The 16797-nt window shown below is 46.8% G+C and overlaps 1 protein-coding gene across 4 annotated transcripts in view; it reads left to right on the top strand.

Moving 5' to 3' along the window:
- The window catches only part of GRN (granulin precursor), a 906558-nt gene that overhangs the window by 501458 nt on the left and 388303 nt on the right, over positions 1-16797 (top strand). The window lies entirely within an intron of this gene.

Here is a 16797-nt window from a genome sequence, read left to right as displayed (position 1 = left end):
TTCCTTGTACCCAAAAAGGATCTAACCATGCGCCCTGTATTAGATCTGCGCCCAGCGAACCAGTTTATCAAACCCCAAAAGTTTCGTATGGTGACCTTACAGGAAGTGATCCCACTGCTATCACAGGGAGATTACACGACAACATTGGACATGAAAGATGCATACTTTCATATTTTAATGTTGCCAGCGCACAGAAAATACCTCAGGTTCATGATAGAGGGCAAACACTACCAGTTCAGAGTGCTACCCTTCGGCATAGCATCAGCACCAAGGGTATTCACGAAGGTGCTGGCAGTGGCAGCGGCCCACCTGCGCAGGTTGGCCATCCCAGTTTACCCTTACCTCGACGACTGGCTCATAACAGGGGATTCTTACGAAACGTGCTTCTCCAATACCCAAAAGACTGTAGACCTTTTGTTCCAGTTGGGCTTCTCCATCAACGAAAAGAAGTCCAGCCTAGACCCCAGCCAAATCAAACAATTCCTAGGGGCTCTAATTCAAACAAAGGACGGCCTCGTCTCCCCCTCCAAAGAGAGGGTCCAAAAAATGCTGTTTCAGATCCCTCAATATGTGACCGGTCGAGAGGTGACGGTACGCAAAGCAATGCGCTTGCTAGGCATGATGGCGTTGTGTATTTATTTGGTACCTCACGCGCGCCTGCGCCCAATGCAAGAGTGGCTCAACAGCCAGTGGTGTCAGGCCAGCGGACTATGGGACGATCTAGTGGTGGTCTCGCAGGCCTTGGTTCTCTTGCTACGGTGGTGGACAAAGGAAAACCTGGAAAAAGGGAAACCCTTTGCCATACCCGCGTCGGAAGCCACTCTAACCACAGACGCATCCCTCACAGGATGGGGGGGGGCTCACCTATCCCATCAGACTGCTCACGGAGTGTGGACTCCGAACGTGGCATCCAAACACATAAATCTACTGGAGCTACTAGCTGTGTTCAAGGCGCTAAAAGCCTTCCAGGAACACCTACAAGGCAGAACAGTGATGGTCCTTACAGACAGCACCACAGCCATGTATTACATCAACAAGCAGGGGGGAACCCACTCTCCAGGACTGTCCAAACTGGCCCAAAATATATGGAAGTGGGCTGTCAAACAAAACATGTTCCTACTGTCACAACATGTACCAGGGGAACTCAATCTGCTGGCAGACAAACTCAGCAGAGATTTCCCCCTGCCCGAAGAGTACGAATGGCGACTGCACGAAGACATCGTCTTCGATGTCTTCACACAATGGGGATTCCCAGAAATAGACCTGTTCGCAACCCTGGAGAACTCACAATGCCTAAGTTACGCCTCCAGGTACCCCCAGAACCAATCCAAGGGGAACGGTCTGTCGATGCAATGGTCAGGGAAATTTGTTTACGCTTTCCCCCCCCCACCCCCCGACTCCCCGTCTCAACAATGTGGTGCACAAGATGCACCAGGAAGAAGTAACCATGATACTAATGGCCCCAATGTGGGCCCGACAGCCATGGTTCGCTCACTTGATGGAGATGTCTCCATCTCCCCCAGTGAAACTCCCCTGCCCGTACAACATGCTGTCACAAGACAAGGGCAGGACTCTGCATCCATGCCCCCAGAACATGAACTTAGCAGCTTGGCTCCTGAGATCATAGAATTCGGACATCTACAGCTCCCGCAGAGATGCATGGACATCCTCAGAGAAGCCAGAAAACCTAACACTCGCCACTGCTATTCTAGCAAATGGAAGAGATTTGTCATCTGGTGCAGGGGTAAAAGCATCAACCCGATTGACTGCTCTCCCACACATATTGTTCTATACATGACCCACCTATTGGATTCAGGTCTAGTGTTCAATTCCATTAAAGTCCACCTAGCGGCACTTTCTGCATACACCACTTCCCAACTCAAGGTGTCGTGGTGGAAGATCCCTGTTATAAAGGCCTTCATGGAGGGAGTAAAAAGAATACACCCCCCGATAGCTGACCCAGCTCCCGGATGGGACCTTAATGCGGTACTTACCAGACTCATGGGCTCACCATTCGAACCCATGCACAAAGCATCTCTTAAACACCTCACTATTAAGGCTGCTTTTTTAATAGCTATCCCCTACATCAGGAGAGTAAGTGAACTTCAGGCTCTTTCTGTTCTAGACCCCTTCGTTACAGTTCAGAGATAAGGTGGTTCTACGCCCTCATCCAAGGTTTGCTCCGAAATTCATCTCAAAATTCCACGTAAACCAGTTTATAGAACTACCAACGTTCTTTCAAAATCCTTCCAACTTGGGAGAAAGGACTCTGCACACACTAGATGTGCGCAGAGCGGTCATGTTCTACATGGAAAGAACCAGACCACTGAGGAAGACTAATCAGTTCTTCGTCTCGGTGGCAGCAGGAAGAGAAGGGGATGCAGTTTCAAAGTCCACTATTTCTAGATGGATTGTTCAATGCATCACTCTCTGCTATACTCTTGCTAAGAGAGAACTGCCCTTTAGGCCAAGAGCACATTCTACTCGAGGCACGGGGGCGTCCATAGCATTCATTGCAAATGTTCCCCTTGAGTCCATCTGCAAAGCGGCTACCTGGAGTTCTGTGCACACCTTTACAAAACACTACTGTCTAGATGCACACTCTAGATCTGACTCCCAGGTGGGACGGGCAGTATGAAGACCTCTTTTCTCTACTGTTCCTTCTCATAACCCACCGCCAACTCCGGGTACTGCTCACTAGTCTATGCACAGCATGTGATTCTAAGCAGATTAACAAACATCAGAAGACAATGCATTACTTACCGTAAAAGCATTTCTGATGGTTGTATCTGCTTAGATTCACATGCGCCCACCCTTCCTCCCCGCTCGGATGGAAGGAACATAGACTTCCTTTATATCTCTCTTTTCTGTACTCACTCACGTCTAGAAGGCTCCCTCAGGGCAGAAAAATACAAACAGAGGGACCTCGACGCGTGAGGGATTGTGGGTACAATGCACGTCACTATAGGGATAGTGTTTCAGACACGCCTTGTTGACGTCCCTTTTCGACTACGAAAAACGAAATGCAATACTCCGCAGTGACCACTGGATGTCGGACCTATGCACAGCATGTGAATCTAAGCAGATACAACCATCAGAAATGCTTTTACGGTAAGTAATGCATTGTCATATATATATTTCTGAGGCTTGTGGAATCTGCTTAGATCACATGCTGTGCATAGGCCGACATCTAGTGGAAGCTGCGGAGTATTACAGTTTGTTTTTCGAAGTCGAAAAATGGGCGTCGACACAGGGCGTGCCAGTAATACTATCCCTAGTGTGACGTCCCCTGTACCCATGATCCCTCACGCGTCTAGGATCCCCAGATTGTTTTTTTCCGCCATTCTGGTCGGAAGCACTTCATCGGAGTTCCCTGGCTTTGCCATATTTTCACTCTAAACTAATTCTAATTTGCCCCGTTTGGCCAACCTTTCGTCGATCAACATCTCGACGCCGAACCGGGGAGGAGATCAACGTCGAATACCCGACGGATTGGGCCTTGAGGCTTCCGCCTCGGCTCGGGCCTGGGCCGCTGGCCTCGGCCCTACAAGTAGGGAGAGTGGGGGTGGTACACTTCCACACTCGACACCTTATTACCTACACACACTTGCCCGCTGCCCACAGGCGCGTATGGAGGGTACGCCCTTTCAGTTTTGCCCCAAGTGTAATAAGAAATACCCTTGGGTAGATAAGCACGCTACGTGCAACCTTTGCCTACCCAGAGACCACCCCGAGACGGGTTGCAGGGCCTGTAATAGGTTTAAGGCCAAAACTCTTAAGGACCGCTCCACCAAGCGTTGGGCCCACCACGCCAAGCTAGCAGCTATGGAGGCGGAGGGTACCTTCAGCGACGGCAGCGACGCCGAACTTTCGGACGGCGAGGGCACCAAGGCGTCGAAGGACAGCCGAACGCACGTCCCCGGCCTCGGAAGGTCGTCCGTCCCGGCGACTATGGGGAAGTCCCCCGGCGACAAAAGCGTTACACATACACACGCTAAACACAAAAAATCCACCCGAGATTCGACGTCGTCGAAACCTCGGAAAGAGGCACAGAAGGAGCGGTCCGAAAGGACGTCCTCTGGGCGGTCCCGGTCGAGGTCGCCGCACGACGTCAGGCAAGCCTCCACACTTGCACAGAGTGCCTCGACCATTAATATCCCGGAAGATCAATCGTCCGGAGACGAACACGACTTCCACCCCCAGCCTGCACCCCAGGAAAAGGGTACATCACTTGGGAGTAAAGAGGGGCCAGTTTCGAAGGCTAGTTCGAAAGACAGGGATTCCACCTCCGATCCTCGGCGCCAGGCGTCGAAAGATAAGGGAAAGGGGAAACACACTTCCACCCACGGGGAAGGGGGTAAACAGCAAAGGAAACAACCCTTGCAGTCCTCCACTACAAAAGAACTGACCAAGTCTTCTCAGGGCCAATCCATAGAAAGTCCCAGCAAGGTCACCCCAAGCTCAAAATGCGAGGACATTGACAGAGTAATGTCAAGGATGTCTTCCTTGGCGAATTTTTTCGAAAGACACCCTGAACAACTCCTAGCTTTAAACCCTCAGGAAGATTCTCCCTCAGGGTCAGGGGACCCTATCCCCTCAAATAAAAGACCCCGGGTCGAGACACCATTTAGGCCTTTAGACCCCATCGAGGTCCAACCCTATTCTTACCTCTTCCCTACAGACCAAGGAAACTTTTCCCTGATAGAAGGTCAGGAAATTGACACGCCAGAAGATCCTGCAGGATCAGATTATTACGGCGAAGACGAAGACGAGGATGAGCCAGAAAATAGCCCAGATATTTTCAGAATGGACTCACCAGTCGAAAGGGAAGCCCCAGTGTCTGACTCCCCAATAGATAATCAGCCCCTCCTGAATGAACTGCTCTTTCGGGCAGCTAACCACTTCCACATAGACACACAAGGTGTCCAGGAAGAAAGGGACTTTGCGGAAGAACTAATAGGGGAAAGGAAGCCAGTAGCCCAGACCATTCCCATCCTAAAATCTGTTCAACGCAGAATAGCACCATCCCTTGTCAACCCAAACCTGACGAGACCTGTAAATCCGAGAGTGGAGAAGCTGTTTAAAGCAGCCCAGTCGGACCCCCTATATATTAGAGGTCAACTTAAGCCAGACTCTCTAGTAGTAACCAACACCCGCAAAAGAGCTGGTACACCATTATCTTCCTCTGAGGCTCCCCCCGACAAAGAAAGTAAAAAACTTTATGGTTTTGGCAGGAAAGTAGCTTTCACGGCAGCCTACCAAGCCAGAATCGCGAATTCCACCACACTGTTGGCTAGCTACAACTGTCACCAGTGGGAAGAAGTGGCAGCACTAATAGACTCTGCTCCCGAACCCCTTAAAAGCCAGCTAGCTCGCATTTGTGCGGAAGGAAGGAACGTGTCAGGCTGCACTGTAAAAGCAACTCTGGACGCCGCTGACAATGCGGGTAGACTTATAGCAGAGGGGACTGTCATCAAAAGGCATGCTTGGTTGAGGCAGTCGGGATTCAAAGCAGAAACACAAGCTGCGCTCTTAGACAAACCAGTGGAAAGTGATCTCCTGTTTGGGAAGGCAGTCGAGGACGCTCTAAAAAACGCTAAGGAAGAATTCGACACCCTCAAATCCCTTGGCCAGTTAACTACCAAACCACCTAACCAAAGAGGGAATGGCAATTTTCGTCGCCCCCGCGGCCAAAATTCCAATAGAGGAAATAGCTACTCCCACACCCAGGGTACACAGTGGAACACCAGCTCACAACAGTCTACCCAGGCGTATGGTAGGGGTAGTAAAAGAGGACGTGGTAGAGGCAGAGGCAGCCCCAGTAAAGGAGGAGGCACGCCTCCACCAAAGCAGTGACGCTCAGTTCAGGGTCCCTTCCCATGCAACCCCAGTAGGGGGACGAATATCAAGTTTCACCCAGGCATGGGAAGGGAAAGCATCCGACAGATGGGTGCTGTCAACAGTATCCAATGGGTACTGCATAGAACTACTGCAACGTCCCCTAAACCATCCTCCAAGACAAAAAGTCCACTCTTTACAACATCAGAAGATCCTCCTCGAGGAGATCGCCATTCTGCTAGAAAAGGACGCGATAGAACTCGTCCCGGGACACCAGGTAAACAAGGGTATCTATTCAACTTACTTCCTTGTGCCAAAGAAAGATTTAACAATGCGTCCAGTTTTGGACTTACGGCCTGCCAACAAGTATGTCAAGCCCCAAAAATTCCGTATGACCACACTACAAGAGGTAATCCCACTCCTAAAAAAGGGGGATTACATGGCAACCTTGGATATGAAAGATGCCTATTTTCATATTTCCATGCTCCCGGCGCACAGATAATACTTGCGCTTCAAGGTGGACAGTCGCCACTACCAATTCAAGGTACTGCCCTTCGGGATAGCTTCTGCACCAAGGGTATTCACCAAGGTACTGGCGGTGGCAGCTGCACACCTACGCAGGGAGGCAATCCCAGTGTACCCTTATCTGGACGACTGGCTCATAACGGGGGAAACCCCAGGAATCTGCAGGTCAAACATTCAGAGGACCATCGACCTCCTCCACGAATTAGGCTTCTCCATCAACGAGAAAAAGTCAAGTCTGGTGCCAAGCACCTCAAAACAGTTTCTAGGAGCTATCCTAGATACTCAGAAAGGATTGACCTTCCCTTCGGAAGAAAGAATTCGGAACATACTTCTGCAAATTCCGCATTATCAGTCAGGTCAACAGATAACAGTACGCAAAGCTATGCGGTTACTCGGCATGATGGCGTCATGCATTTACCTGGTCCCCCACGCGCGTCTGCGCATGCGTCCCATGCAGGAATGGTTGGCGAAACAGTGGTCTCAGGCAAGTGGTCAGTGGGACGATCTAGTGGTCGTTTCGCCAACACTCTTACAGAACCTACACTGGTGGACAAGAGAGAATCTCGCAAAGGGGAAACCCTTTTACGATCCCGAAGTACAGGCAGTGGTGACGACAGATGCATGCCTGACGGGGTGGGGAGCTCACCATCTCCACCACACAGCTCAGGGTCTCTGGTCTCACTCAGTAGCCAAGAACCACATCAATCTGCTAGAGCTTCTGGCAGTATTCCGAGCGCTGCAGGCGTTCGAGCCCCATCTACTAAACTTGTCGGTGCAGATCAGGACGGACAGCACGACAGCCATGTTCTACCTGAACAAGCAAGGAGGGACTCGTTCGCCAAATCTGTCCAAGCTTGCCCAGAAAATATGGATATGGGCACTCAGACGGAACATCTTCCTGTCATCGCAACATGTTCCAGGGGAGCTCAATTCCCTAGCGGATGCTCTAAGCAGAGACTCCCTCCTAGAAGAACACGAATGGGTCCTTCACAAAGACGTAGTAGAAGATCTCTTCTCTCAGTGGGGTTTCCCCACTATAGACCTATTCGCCACAAGCGAAAACAAACAATGCCCAGGATTTGCATCCAGGTTCCCACAACCGGCCTCCCAGGGGAATGCCCTGTGGATGAACTGGTCAGGGATGTTTGCGTACGCCTTCCCACCTACTCCTCTCATCAGGAAGGTGGTGTACAAGATGAACAAGGAATCGATGACGCTCATCCTAGTTGCTCCCATGTGGGCGAGACAACCATGGTTTCCACACCTACGCAGGATGGCGGTATGCGAGCCCATCAGACTCCCAGCCTGGTACAACCTTCTGTCCCAGCAACAAGGTCAAACAGTGCATCAGGAACCCAACTCTATGAACCTAGCAGCATGGCTCCTGAAGTCATAGAGTTTGGACATCTCAAATTACCACAGAGGTGTATGGACATTCTAAAAGAGTCCAGGAAACCAAATACAAGGCACTGTTACTTTGACAAGTGGAAAAGATTCGTTATCTGGTGCCAGAGTAAACAAATCAACCCGGTTGATTGCACTCCTTCCAACGTTGTAACATACATGCTCCACCTGCTGGATGCAGGGTTGGTTTTTAACTCTCTGAAAGTACACCTGGCAGCCCTCTCAGCCTACACCACATCCCATAACAAGGTTTCGTGGTGGAAAGTACCAGTGGTTAAAGCCTTCATGGAAGGAGTAAAGAGACTTCACCCTCCTATCTCGAACCCACCGCCAGGATGGGATCTCAATGTGGTGCTATCTAAGCTCATGGGGCCCCCCTTCGAACCCATGCATAAAAGTAGTCTCAAACACCTGACTTATAAAACGGCCTTCTTAGTAGCCATTACCTCCATAAGAAGGGTCAGTGAAATTCAGGCTCTGTCAGTGCAAGATCCTTTCTTTACTATCCACAAGGACAAACTGGTTTTACGCACACACCCTAGATTCTCACCAAAATTCATATCCAAGTTCCATGTAAACCAGTCCATCGAGCTTCCGGCTTTCTTCCAAAACCCACAAAGCTCAGCTGAGGTGAAACTACACACCCTAGATGTGCGTAGGGCGGTCTTATACTATGTAAATAAAACCAGACCGCTAAGGAAAACAGATCAACTGTTTGTCTCCGTAGCTACAGGCAGAGAGGGGGATCGCGTCTCTAAGGGCGCTATCTCAAAGTGGATTATCAACTGTATACAGCTGTGTTACTCTCTTTCTGAAAAAACTCTGCCTTTTACGCCAAGGGCCCACTCTACCAGAGGCATTGGGGCCACTCTGGCTTTCATTGCAAATGTTCCCCTTGACACCATTTGCAAAGCAGCTACTTGGAGCTCTATTCACACTTTTACTCAGCATTACTGCATTGACACTCATTCCAAGGCAGATACACAAGTGGGACAAGCGGTTCTAAGACACCTGTTTGCTCATGACCCTTCTCACATCCCACCTCCTCCTTCTTCTGGTACTGCTCGCTAATCTATGCACAGCATGTGATCTAAGCAGATTCCACAAGCCTCAGAAGGGATACATTACTCACCGTAATCGTATTTCTGATGCTTGTATCTGCTTAGATTCACATGCGACCCACCCTTCCTCCCCTCCGAGAGAAGGCGCATGGTTGCTTGTAGTCTTACCTTTCTGTCTATCTGCTTGGACTATCTGTACTCACGCTACTCCTCATGCTACCTCATGTCAGGAAAAACACGACTTCGAAAAACAAACTGTAATACTCCGCAGCTTCCACTAGATGTCGGCCTATGCACAGCATGTGAATCTAAGCAGATACAAGCATCAGAAATACGATTACGGTGAGTAATGTATCCCATATATATATATATATATATATATATATATATATATATATATATATATATATATATATATATATATATATATATAATCATAACTGGCGAATCTGTGTTTTTCGGTTTGCTTTACCGGTTTTTTTAAATATATATATATATTTAAAAAAACGTTAAAGCAAACCGAAAAACACAGATTCGCCAGTTATGGTAAGCTAAGCAACCATAACTCGCGCTACCACTGTGCACTGCAAGGACCAACACCCATGACATCCAAGATGACATCACAAATTTCATAGTTGACATGACTATCACCTGTGTTTTTAGTTTTCATGAAAAGCCTCCACAAGGGATTATCATTGTAATGTTGACAGAAAACTGTTAAACATCATTTGAAGACCTATCATGACGTAAATAGTTAATTTACCAATGCATTGCTATAAACACCATTGCATTACTGTTCTTTCCAGTACATGAACCAGATCATGTAGAAAAGTTGGCATTGTCTGCAGCATGCATCATAGAAGTGCAATATTCAAAATCTTCCCATGTTGGATAGTTAAATGATGCATGCTTTAATTTGTTATTTTGTGTATTGTGAAACATGTAATAAGTAGCTAAGAATGCCTCACTTACTACTTAATTGTACTACTATACATAAAACATAGAGACCACAACGCATACACATATGAGCATATACAGGGAAAGTAAAGTAAGCAATAAAGTAGCAGTACTGCAGGAAAGTGTTCATAACCTAACTAATTATGTTGTTGTACAGAATTTATTGATGTGTTTAAGGCTGCCTTCTTCCCCGATGTATATGTATCATATGATGTGACTGGCCCCTAAGGAAAGTATTGTAAGCACATATGTAAAGGGTAAGGTCAACAACTATAGTATCTTCAATTTTTTGTTTCGGACTCCCAGTGAAGAAAAGCACCTGTGTACATATGTCACTGAACAAAGAGTGAGCTACACATGTGATGTCATCAATCTTGGATGTCATGGCTGTTAGTCCTTGCAGTGCACAGTGGCAGTGCGAGTTATGGTTGCTTACCTTAATTGGCGAATTTCTGGGGGTTTTCGGTTTTACCTGGAACTATAACGTCCCTGTAACAGTTTGTCAATTGAATTGCATAGGTTTTTACTAGTGCAAGTTAACCATAACGTCCCTTTAATGTTTTTGTAGGTGAATTTCATTGGTTTTTAGCAGGATACCCTTTGTAAAGATGTACTGTGCAACATACTAAAGCTGCTGGCACCATGTTAATGTGGACAGCAGTCGTGGACTATGCATCTGTTTGCGGACATCGGGTGGTATCCAACCTGCTCAGGAAGGCAGGTGCTCTTACATAGTGGTACCAACCACCAAACTCAAACATATACAAACAGCACCATGTACAAGAATTGCAAGGGAAAATAGAGTATGTTTCCAAATGGTCTACTTGTGAAGCAAACAGGACAAAGGCATAGGGAGTACACCATAACAGAATGCATCAACAGAAGTGATGCCTGCCTTCAACCATCTTAATGCAATGCTACTGTACATGGGAACAAAGAAAGAAGGTCCAGAGTAAGGACTGGAAAGTACTAAGACCAGAACATCACTACAATGTAGTAAGGACACTATACTTTGTCTAATAAATGCACAGGTGTTGCAGTATATAATGGTACAGAAGCATAATTTTTTTTTTTTAACGCAGCAATGGCAAGCACCCAGAGTGGCTGGAAGGAAATTTCCCTCATGACGCAATGACTTACTATACTAACCCCATTGGCACTCAAAGTAGTGTGAACCGTACATTATGTAATATATATTGCTGCATGTACACCAAACACATTCTCTTTTCAGTAAGCAAAGGAAAGCAAGGCAGCACAAGTGGCAACCCTTCCACAACAGCATACGGGCATAGGAAAGGAAAAACTCTGTGCATAGCGAAATGGACAGCCTGGAAGCCAGAATGGAAAAATTGCTGAACTGTTGTGCCGCCTTAAAGGTTGCGTACAAGGGAATATTTTGAACACAATAAGAGCGCTGGCACACCCCTGCACATGTACTCCTTCCCCATGTCGGAGCCCGCCATCCCCTGTGATGGGCAATGTTACAGTGATGCATCACTTTTTTTTTTTTTTTTTATTTATTCCCCCCTCACAACCAAGTTGTGCAAATCCCCATTTCCCCACAATCTGTATCCACTTCTGCTACCCCTTCCCTTTCCTAATGGTGTGTATGAATGTGTACAAGTAAACGTTAATAATGAAAATGTTGCTGAGTGTATGTGTGGTATTGTTTTTTTCCTGAAATGTCGTTCTGACTCAGCGGCACAGTCCTCGTTGCAATGACCGCTATTAAGAAAAAAGTAGGTGTCCTACGGACACTGCAGCTGCCCGGCCTATCCACAATGACAATGGAGGCATCCCTACGACGCCAGCAGGCTCTGCATGTCCGCATGTTGTCCACCACCTATGAATGTGTGTGGGAGCGGGCGTTTGTTCGTTGTGCAAGTACACGCATGTGTATCTGTTCCTTTGTCCTGGTAACATCATGACTGTGGAGCATATGCGAAGGAACGTGAATTAGGTGGAGGCACCCACCCACGTCCTACAGGTACCTATACAGATAAATATCCTACCTGCTGTACCCTATAAATAGCCAGCGTCTCACAAAATGGCCGGCGCCACTGTGGCGCACGATTAGTCAGTAGAGAAGTGGCTACGGTGTGCATAGGACACCCATGCACATGCGCATAACGTATTCCGCCCAGAACGTGTCCAGCCATCCCAAAGGAGAACAGTGGCGACGTCAACATGCGACCACACCCGTGCTGTGCATGGGCCCTTATTTCGGCGACACGAGCCGGATGCTCGGACAGCTACAAAGTACAGGGTTGTGCAATGTACGGAGTGTTTTCGGAAAGTACACACTTACATAGATGTGCAAGAGCACATTGTGGTGTTTGTATGTTTCTCAAAAATCTAGGCCTGTTTTCTAGGTGAAAGTTCTGCACAGCAACCTTACAAAAGGGCACACCCCGGAGCTGCTCTGCTATCTGTTTGCAGCTTTTCAGAAAAGAGTAGCAGGCCACATAGGTTTGCCCTGTAAGTGATGGTTCAACAAATCTGCAGTGCTACAGTGCGTTTGCAATGGAAACCATATCAGTCTGGCTGAGTATGCACAGTAATGGAGAAAATTATGAACGGCCCTTGCTTAGACCGACACCAGCAGGAGCGATGGGCCCCACTGTTCCAATCTCATGGGTAGCATGCTCCAAACGGGAGTATGTGCACGTGCGTTTCCCCAAGGATGACTGGGGCCGTGCCCCAATGAAGCAGAAACATTCCTTATTCCCTTTCCAGTTTCTTTGAAGCACGCCATCATTGCGTACTGTTAAAGTTGCACACGCTTCCACCAATGACATTGACAAGCTCTCCATGTAACCGTATCAATTCTGTACAGCAGTCCTCTGCATACACACCAAGCCCAGAAACGATGTTGCGCAATCCCTCTGGCTCCAGTCCCATTTCCATGGCCGCCATCCTGAAAATCCCGGGATGTGGCTCTCGTGCTGCGTGGGGGAATACATTGCAACCAAGGTAGGGGGAGTTTGTTTTAAGGGACGGCTCTGAAAAAAGCCTTTTTTTTAAAATATTTTTTTAGATGCTTCTAGAGAAAGACCTTTTCGGTTTTTATTTGATTGTGTTTTCTTGTGCTCACATATTACCTTAAACTCTTCACTGCATCCTGTAGACGGGCAAACAAAACTGTATTACCAATGGGTGGCGACAAAATGCTATTTTCTTGGAAAAACCCAGCATTTCCACAACTAATCGGGTCATTGTTGCAGAAGAAAATCCCATGAGCGGACAAAGTATACATGCTTCTGTTGATGAGACGCCTTCCTGCGTCTGGCTCGGAACAACATCCATGAGCAATGCCCCATACTCTTCGTGGGGTTATGGATGAGAAAAGCACCATAGCAGTGGGGAAAAAGCCTCTTCACTACATTCCGCAATCTCCTCAGTCGACGGAACAAATCTAAGCAAGCCACTTAACCTATATGCATGCCGCCGTAGTGGATGACGATAACATCGACAGTAGCAAAAGCGGGCAGGTTTTTGCAAAGTGCATGCATATCGGCAAAACTGCACTCGTAGACAGCATTCCACAATGCATCCACTCCTTCCAAACCGAAATTGCTGTCAGTGTCTTTCCAGGACATACTTGTGCAGATCTGTGACAAAGGGATCACCTACAGTCAACGCAATGTGTTTTGCCATGTCAGCCACCCTCACTACGCAGAGTATAATGTACAACAGTTTGACCACCCCTTCCTTTAAACACCCACAGTACCTGACTGGATAATCCCCACAGTACCATGTCGTTTGGGCAGCATGGTGAGAAGCGCAGATTGTGGCATGTGTGCTTCCCAAAGTAACGCGAGGGCTGCACCCCCGTAAAGCAGGAGCAGTCCTTCTTCCCTTTCCACTATCTTCTCCACCACTACCTCATTGGGTTACGGGCAAATAGTCACACACGATTATACCAATGCCATCCAAGACGTTAGCATTTAACACTGTCAGTTCTGCAGAACACTTGATAGGTACCGTAACAAATTCAGCGTACAAGTGTCCTGTCACTCAAAAGCACATCCAGTAGAAAGTTCCGTAAAAGATTGCAAGATTTGTGCAGGCACAATCATCCACATTAGCACCCATCACCACAAAATGGAGGTATGGAAACTTTGTCTGCAATATGTTTACAACTGCGTTATAAGTGCCTCTGCGCACAGTATCTGCCACTAAGCGTCCATTACGTTCCTTTAAAAGCAAACTGTTTTTTTTTCCAACACACCTTACCATCAAATGGCACTTCAGTGGTATGTGCTTGCAACGTTTTGATTTCACCATATCAAACATTGTAATAACAAACTCTCTGCTTTCCTTACGACAATGCTATGAAAGGTTTTCCCCAGTAACGCATCTCCTTCATAGATTGTAAAAATATGCCACCAAAAGCATTTATATTAGCAACCAAAAGCAAGTTCCCAAAAGGTCACGGTCTGCACAGCTGTGCTTCTGTCTAGGCTCCACTATTGCAGCTGGCTGTTTTTAAATCTGCCTGCTTCTACTCTCCGCCCTCTGCAACGCATCCAGAAGAGGACTGCGCGACTTGGCCTTGGCCTCAAAGCCAGGGATGGTATGGCTCCTGCAATAAAATGTCTGCAATAGCTCCCAGTGCTTCGAGGAATAAGGTGAAAACCCTCTGCGTTATGCACATGGCCTTCTGGTCCCTGGGACCTCCATATCTTCAAGTCTCACTTCCTATATATCTCCGTACTCCAGCTCTTCCCTCATCCGCCTCCAACTACCTAAGGGGGAGACGCTTCTACAAGCAACCAGTTGGCGGTAGATGTTTTTCTTTGGCTGGACCCTCCCTCTGCAACAGCCTTCTTGCTTCCCTGAACCTTGAGGAGAACCATCGCCGGTTCCGGAAGCACCTCAAAGCCTTTCTTTGCGCCTGCTTTTTCTCCTCCTCTCACTAACTGGCAGAAATTGAATCTGCTCTGGTTATGGGGCGACTGTCGGGCCCATGCCACCTCCCCCGCCAGTCGCACCCCTGCACTGCTTTTCTACCAAACCCTGCAGTTGGGGACTTTTCTGTATCCCTACCAGTTCTTCCTCCACCACCTGCTGTGTGCAGTTATCCTTGCACTTGGCACATTCTGGCTGTATTTTTACTTATTGGCATTTGTCCTTCTTCCCATGTAGAGCACTTCCCCTCCCCCCCACCTATGCACTTAGCCGATCCAAGGCACACCTGGCCTAGTGGGTTTGTTTGTCTCCCCTCTGTTCCCCTTCCGTTGCCTCGTTGCGCTGTGCTAAACGTGTGTGTATAAGCGCATTACGAATGCGATATCAGAAATGCACATCATATATCATACATGCAATGCATTCATAACAGTAGGATGCCTGCCACTTACCTTGTACACTGCAGTTTTTTTTCTGCAGTACCCCACTTCAAACGTTTCAAACATTAACGCTCAAATAGTACTGCATGCATGTTATGAACTGCAAACAAGTACATACAGATCATGCATACACCCAGGCTGCCTGTCCCTTAGCGTGCACACTTCCACCATAGCTTTCTTCACTTCTTTGTACAAAGGCATTCTACCATACTTTTTGCGTACACACCACAAACCTTATTGCGCAGTGTCTTTTGCTCCACAGTCCCTTTTCCATGGCTCCCATCCTGAAAATGGCTGGATGTGGCACGTGTAATCCTTAAACTACAGCGTAATCCACAGAGTTTTCATGCTAGGAAGGGGGCAGTTGATTTCAAGTGATTTATCTAACGGAGCTAGTAATGCTCTGAAAGCACATCTGTGCCATGTCTATTGAGACTACTCCCTTGAGTGACAACATATTATTCTTGAAGTGGGACATACTGGTCTCTGAGATTCAAGCTCACAAATTTCTCCTTTTTGCCTTGATAATGACCAAGCTGGTGGAAACACGTGTCGGCTGTTCTGCTGATCAATGAGAAATGAAATGCAATACTTTATAAATCTTTTTCAACTCAAGATACTGTTCATTCCAAGACTTTGTCCAGTTACTTTAACTATTATGTATTCAATCATCTTTGTTTTGTCTAAACTATCTGCACAAGGAAAATAGTTCGTACCAAGTGCGAATGTTGTCTTGTAACTTTCATATAAATATTTTCTTTAATAAATGCCCTGAGTAAAAAAAAACACCCGTTAAAATGGGGAAATTGTCAGTCTTTACATCATCTCTATGGTTCATTACAGAAAAGGTCAGTCCTTTTTTTGTTTGAATGTCACACCAGCTCAACTAATATCATTAGAAAACTGTCGGCCATTTTAAACCTATATTCATTTGCCTATATGTGAACTTGTTTTTAAACATGAATATTTAATTGTAACACATAATTAAACAGTGAGTAGTGAGCCCCGGATATTAATGTGTTGCACATTCAACAAATGAATCCTGAATTGTGTACATATTACACATTTTGCTCAAACAATAGGTGCGTATATGTTCACTCCTCCCCTCACAAATGTACTCAAAGGGTAGAGGCCATAGTCCAAGTTAAAATCAATATTGTAGCATGCACATTCAAAACTTGATTCTTAATATGAATATAAAGTTATAATTCATAAACCCTTCATATACCCATCACAATTAAGTGCATGGTGCTGTTGGTGGAATTTGAAATCAAGTGTCACTATATATGTGCAAAAATCGCTATTGATACTTCCATTTTTTAAAAACATCCTAGCCACCACTTTATTTTAAGACCGAGGGAGGGGGAGATAGAAAAATAAGATTTAAAGTGCATGCAACAACATTTTTAAAAACCCAGAATAAACAAAATGGCTGCGTTTGCTATAGTCTACACCTGTCTGAAATAATCCTGAGATTCCAGGTGGCCATATCCACCATTGTGCTAATACCAGGAAGTCTTTCCCTATGCGCCCCAACATATTACCTGCATCCAGTCAAAGGACCTCTTTAGTTGACCATCTGAAGAGCATCCTCCAATGGTCAGACAGTTGTAACTGGTTACCTTGCTCATAGACAGAGAATTGGCTTGTAATGTTTGCCTCTT

The sequence above is a fragment of the Ambystoma mexicanum genome, chromosome 13, assembly GCF_040938575.1.
Source record: "Ambystoma mexicanum isolate Mex_15411 chromosome 13, UKY_AmexF1_1, whole genome shotgun sequence".
In the NCBI taxonomy this organism is placed as follows: domain Eukaryota; kingdom Metazoa; phylum Chordata; class Amphibia; order Caudata; family Ambystomatidae; genus Ambystoma; species Ambystoma mexicanum.
Note: the sequence above shows the minus strand (reverse complement) of the source record. Positions and strands in the feature narration are given on the sequence as shown.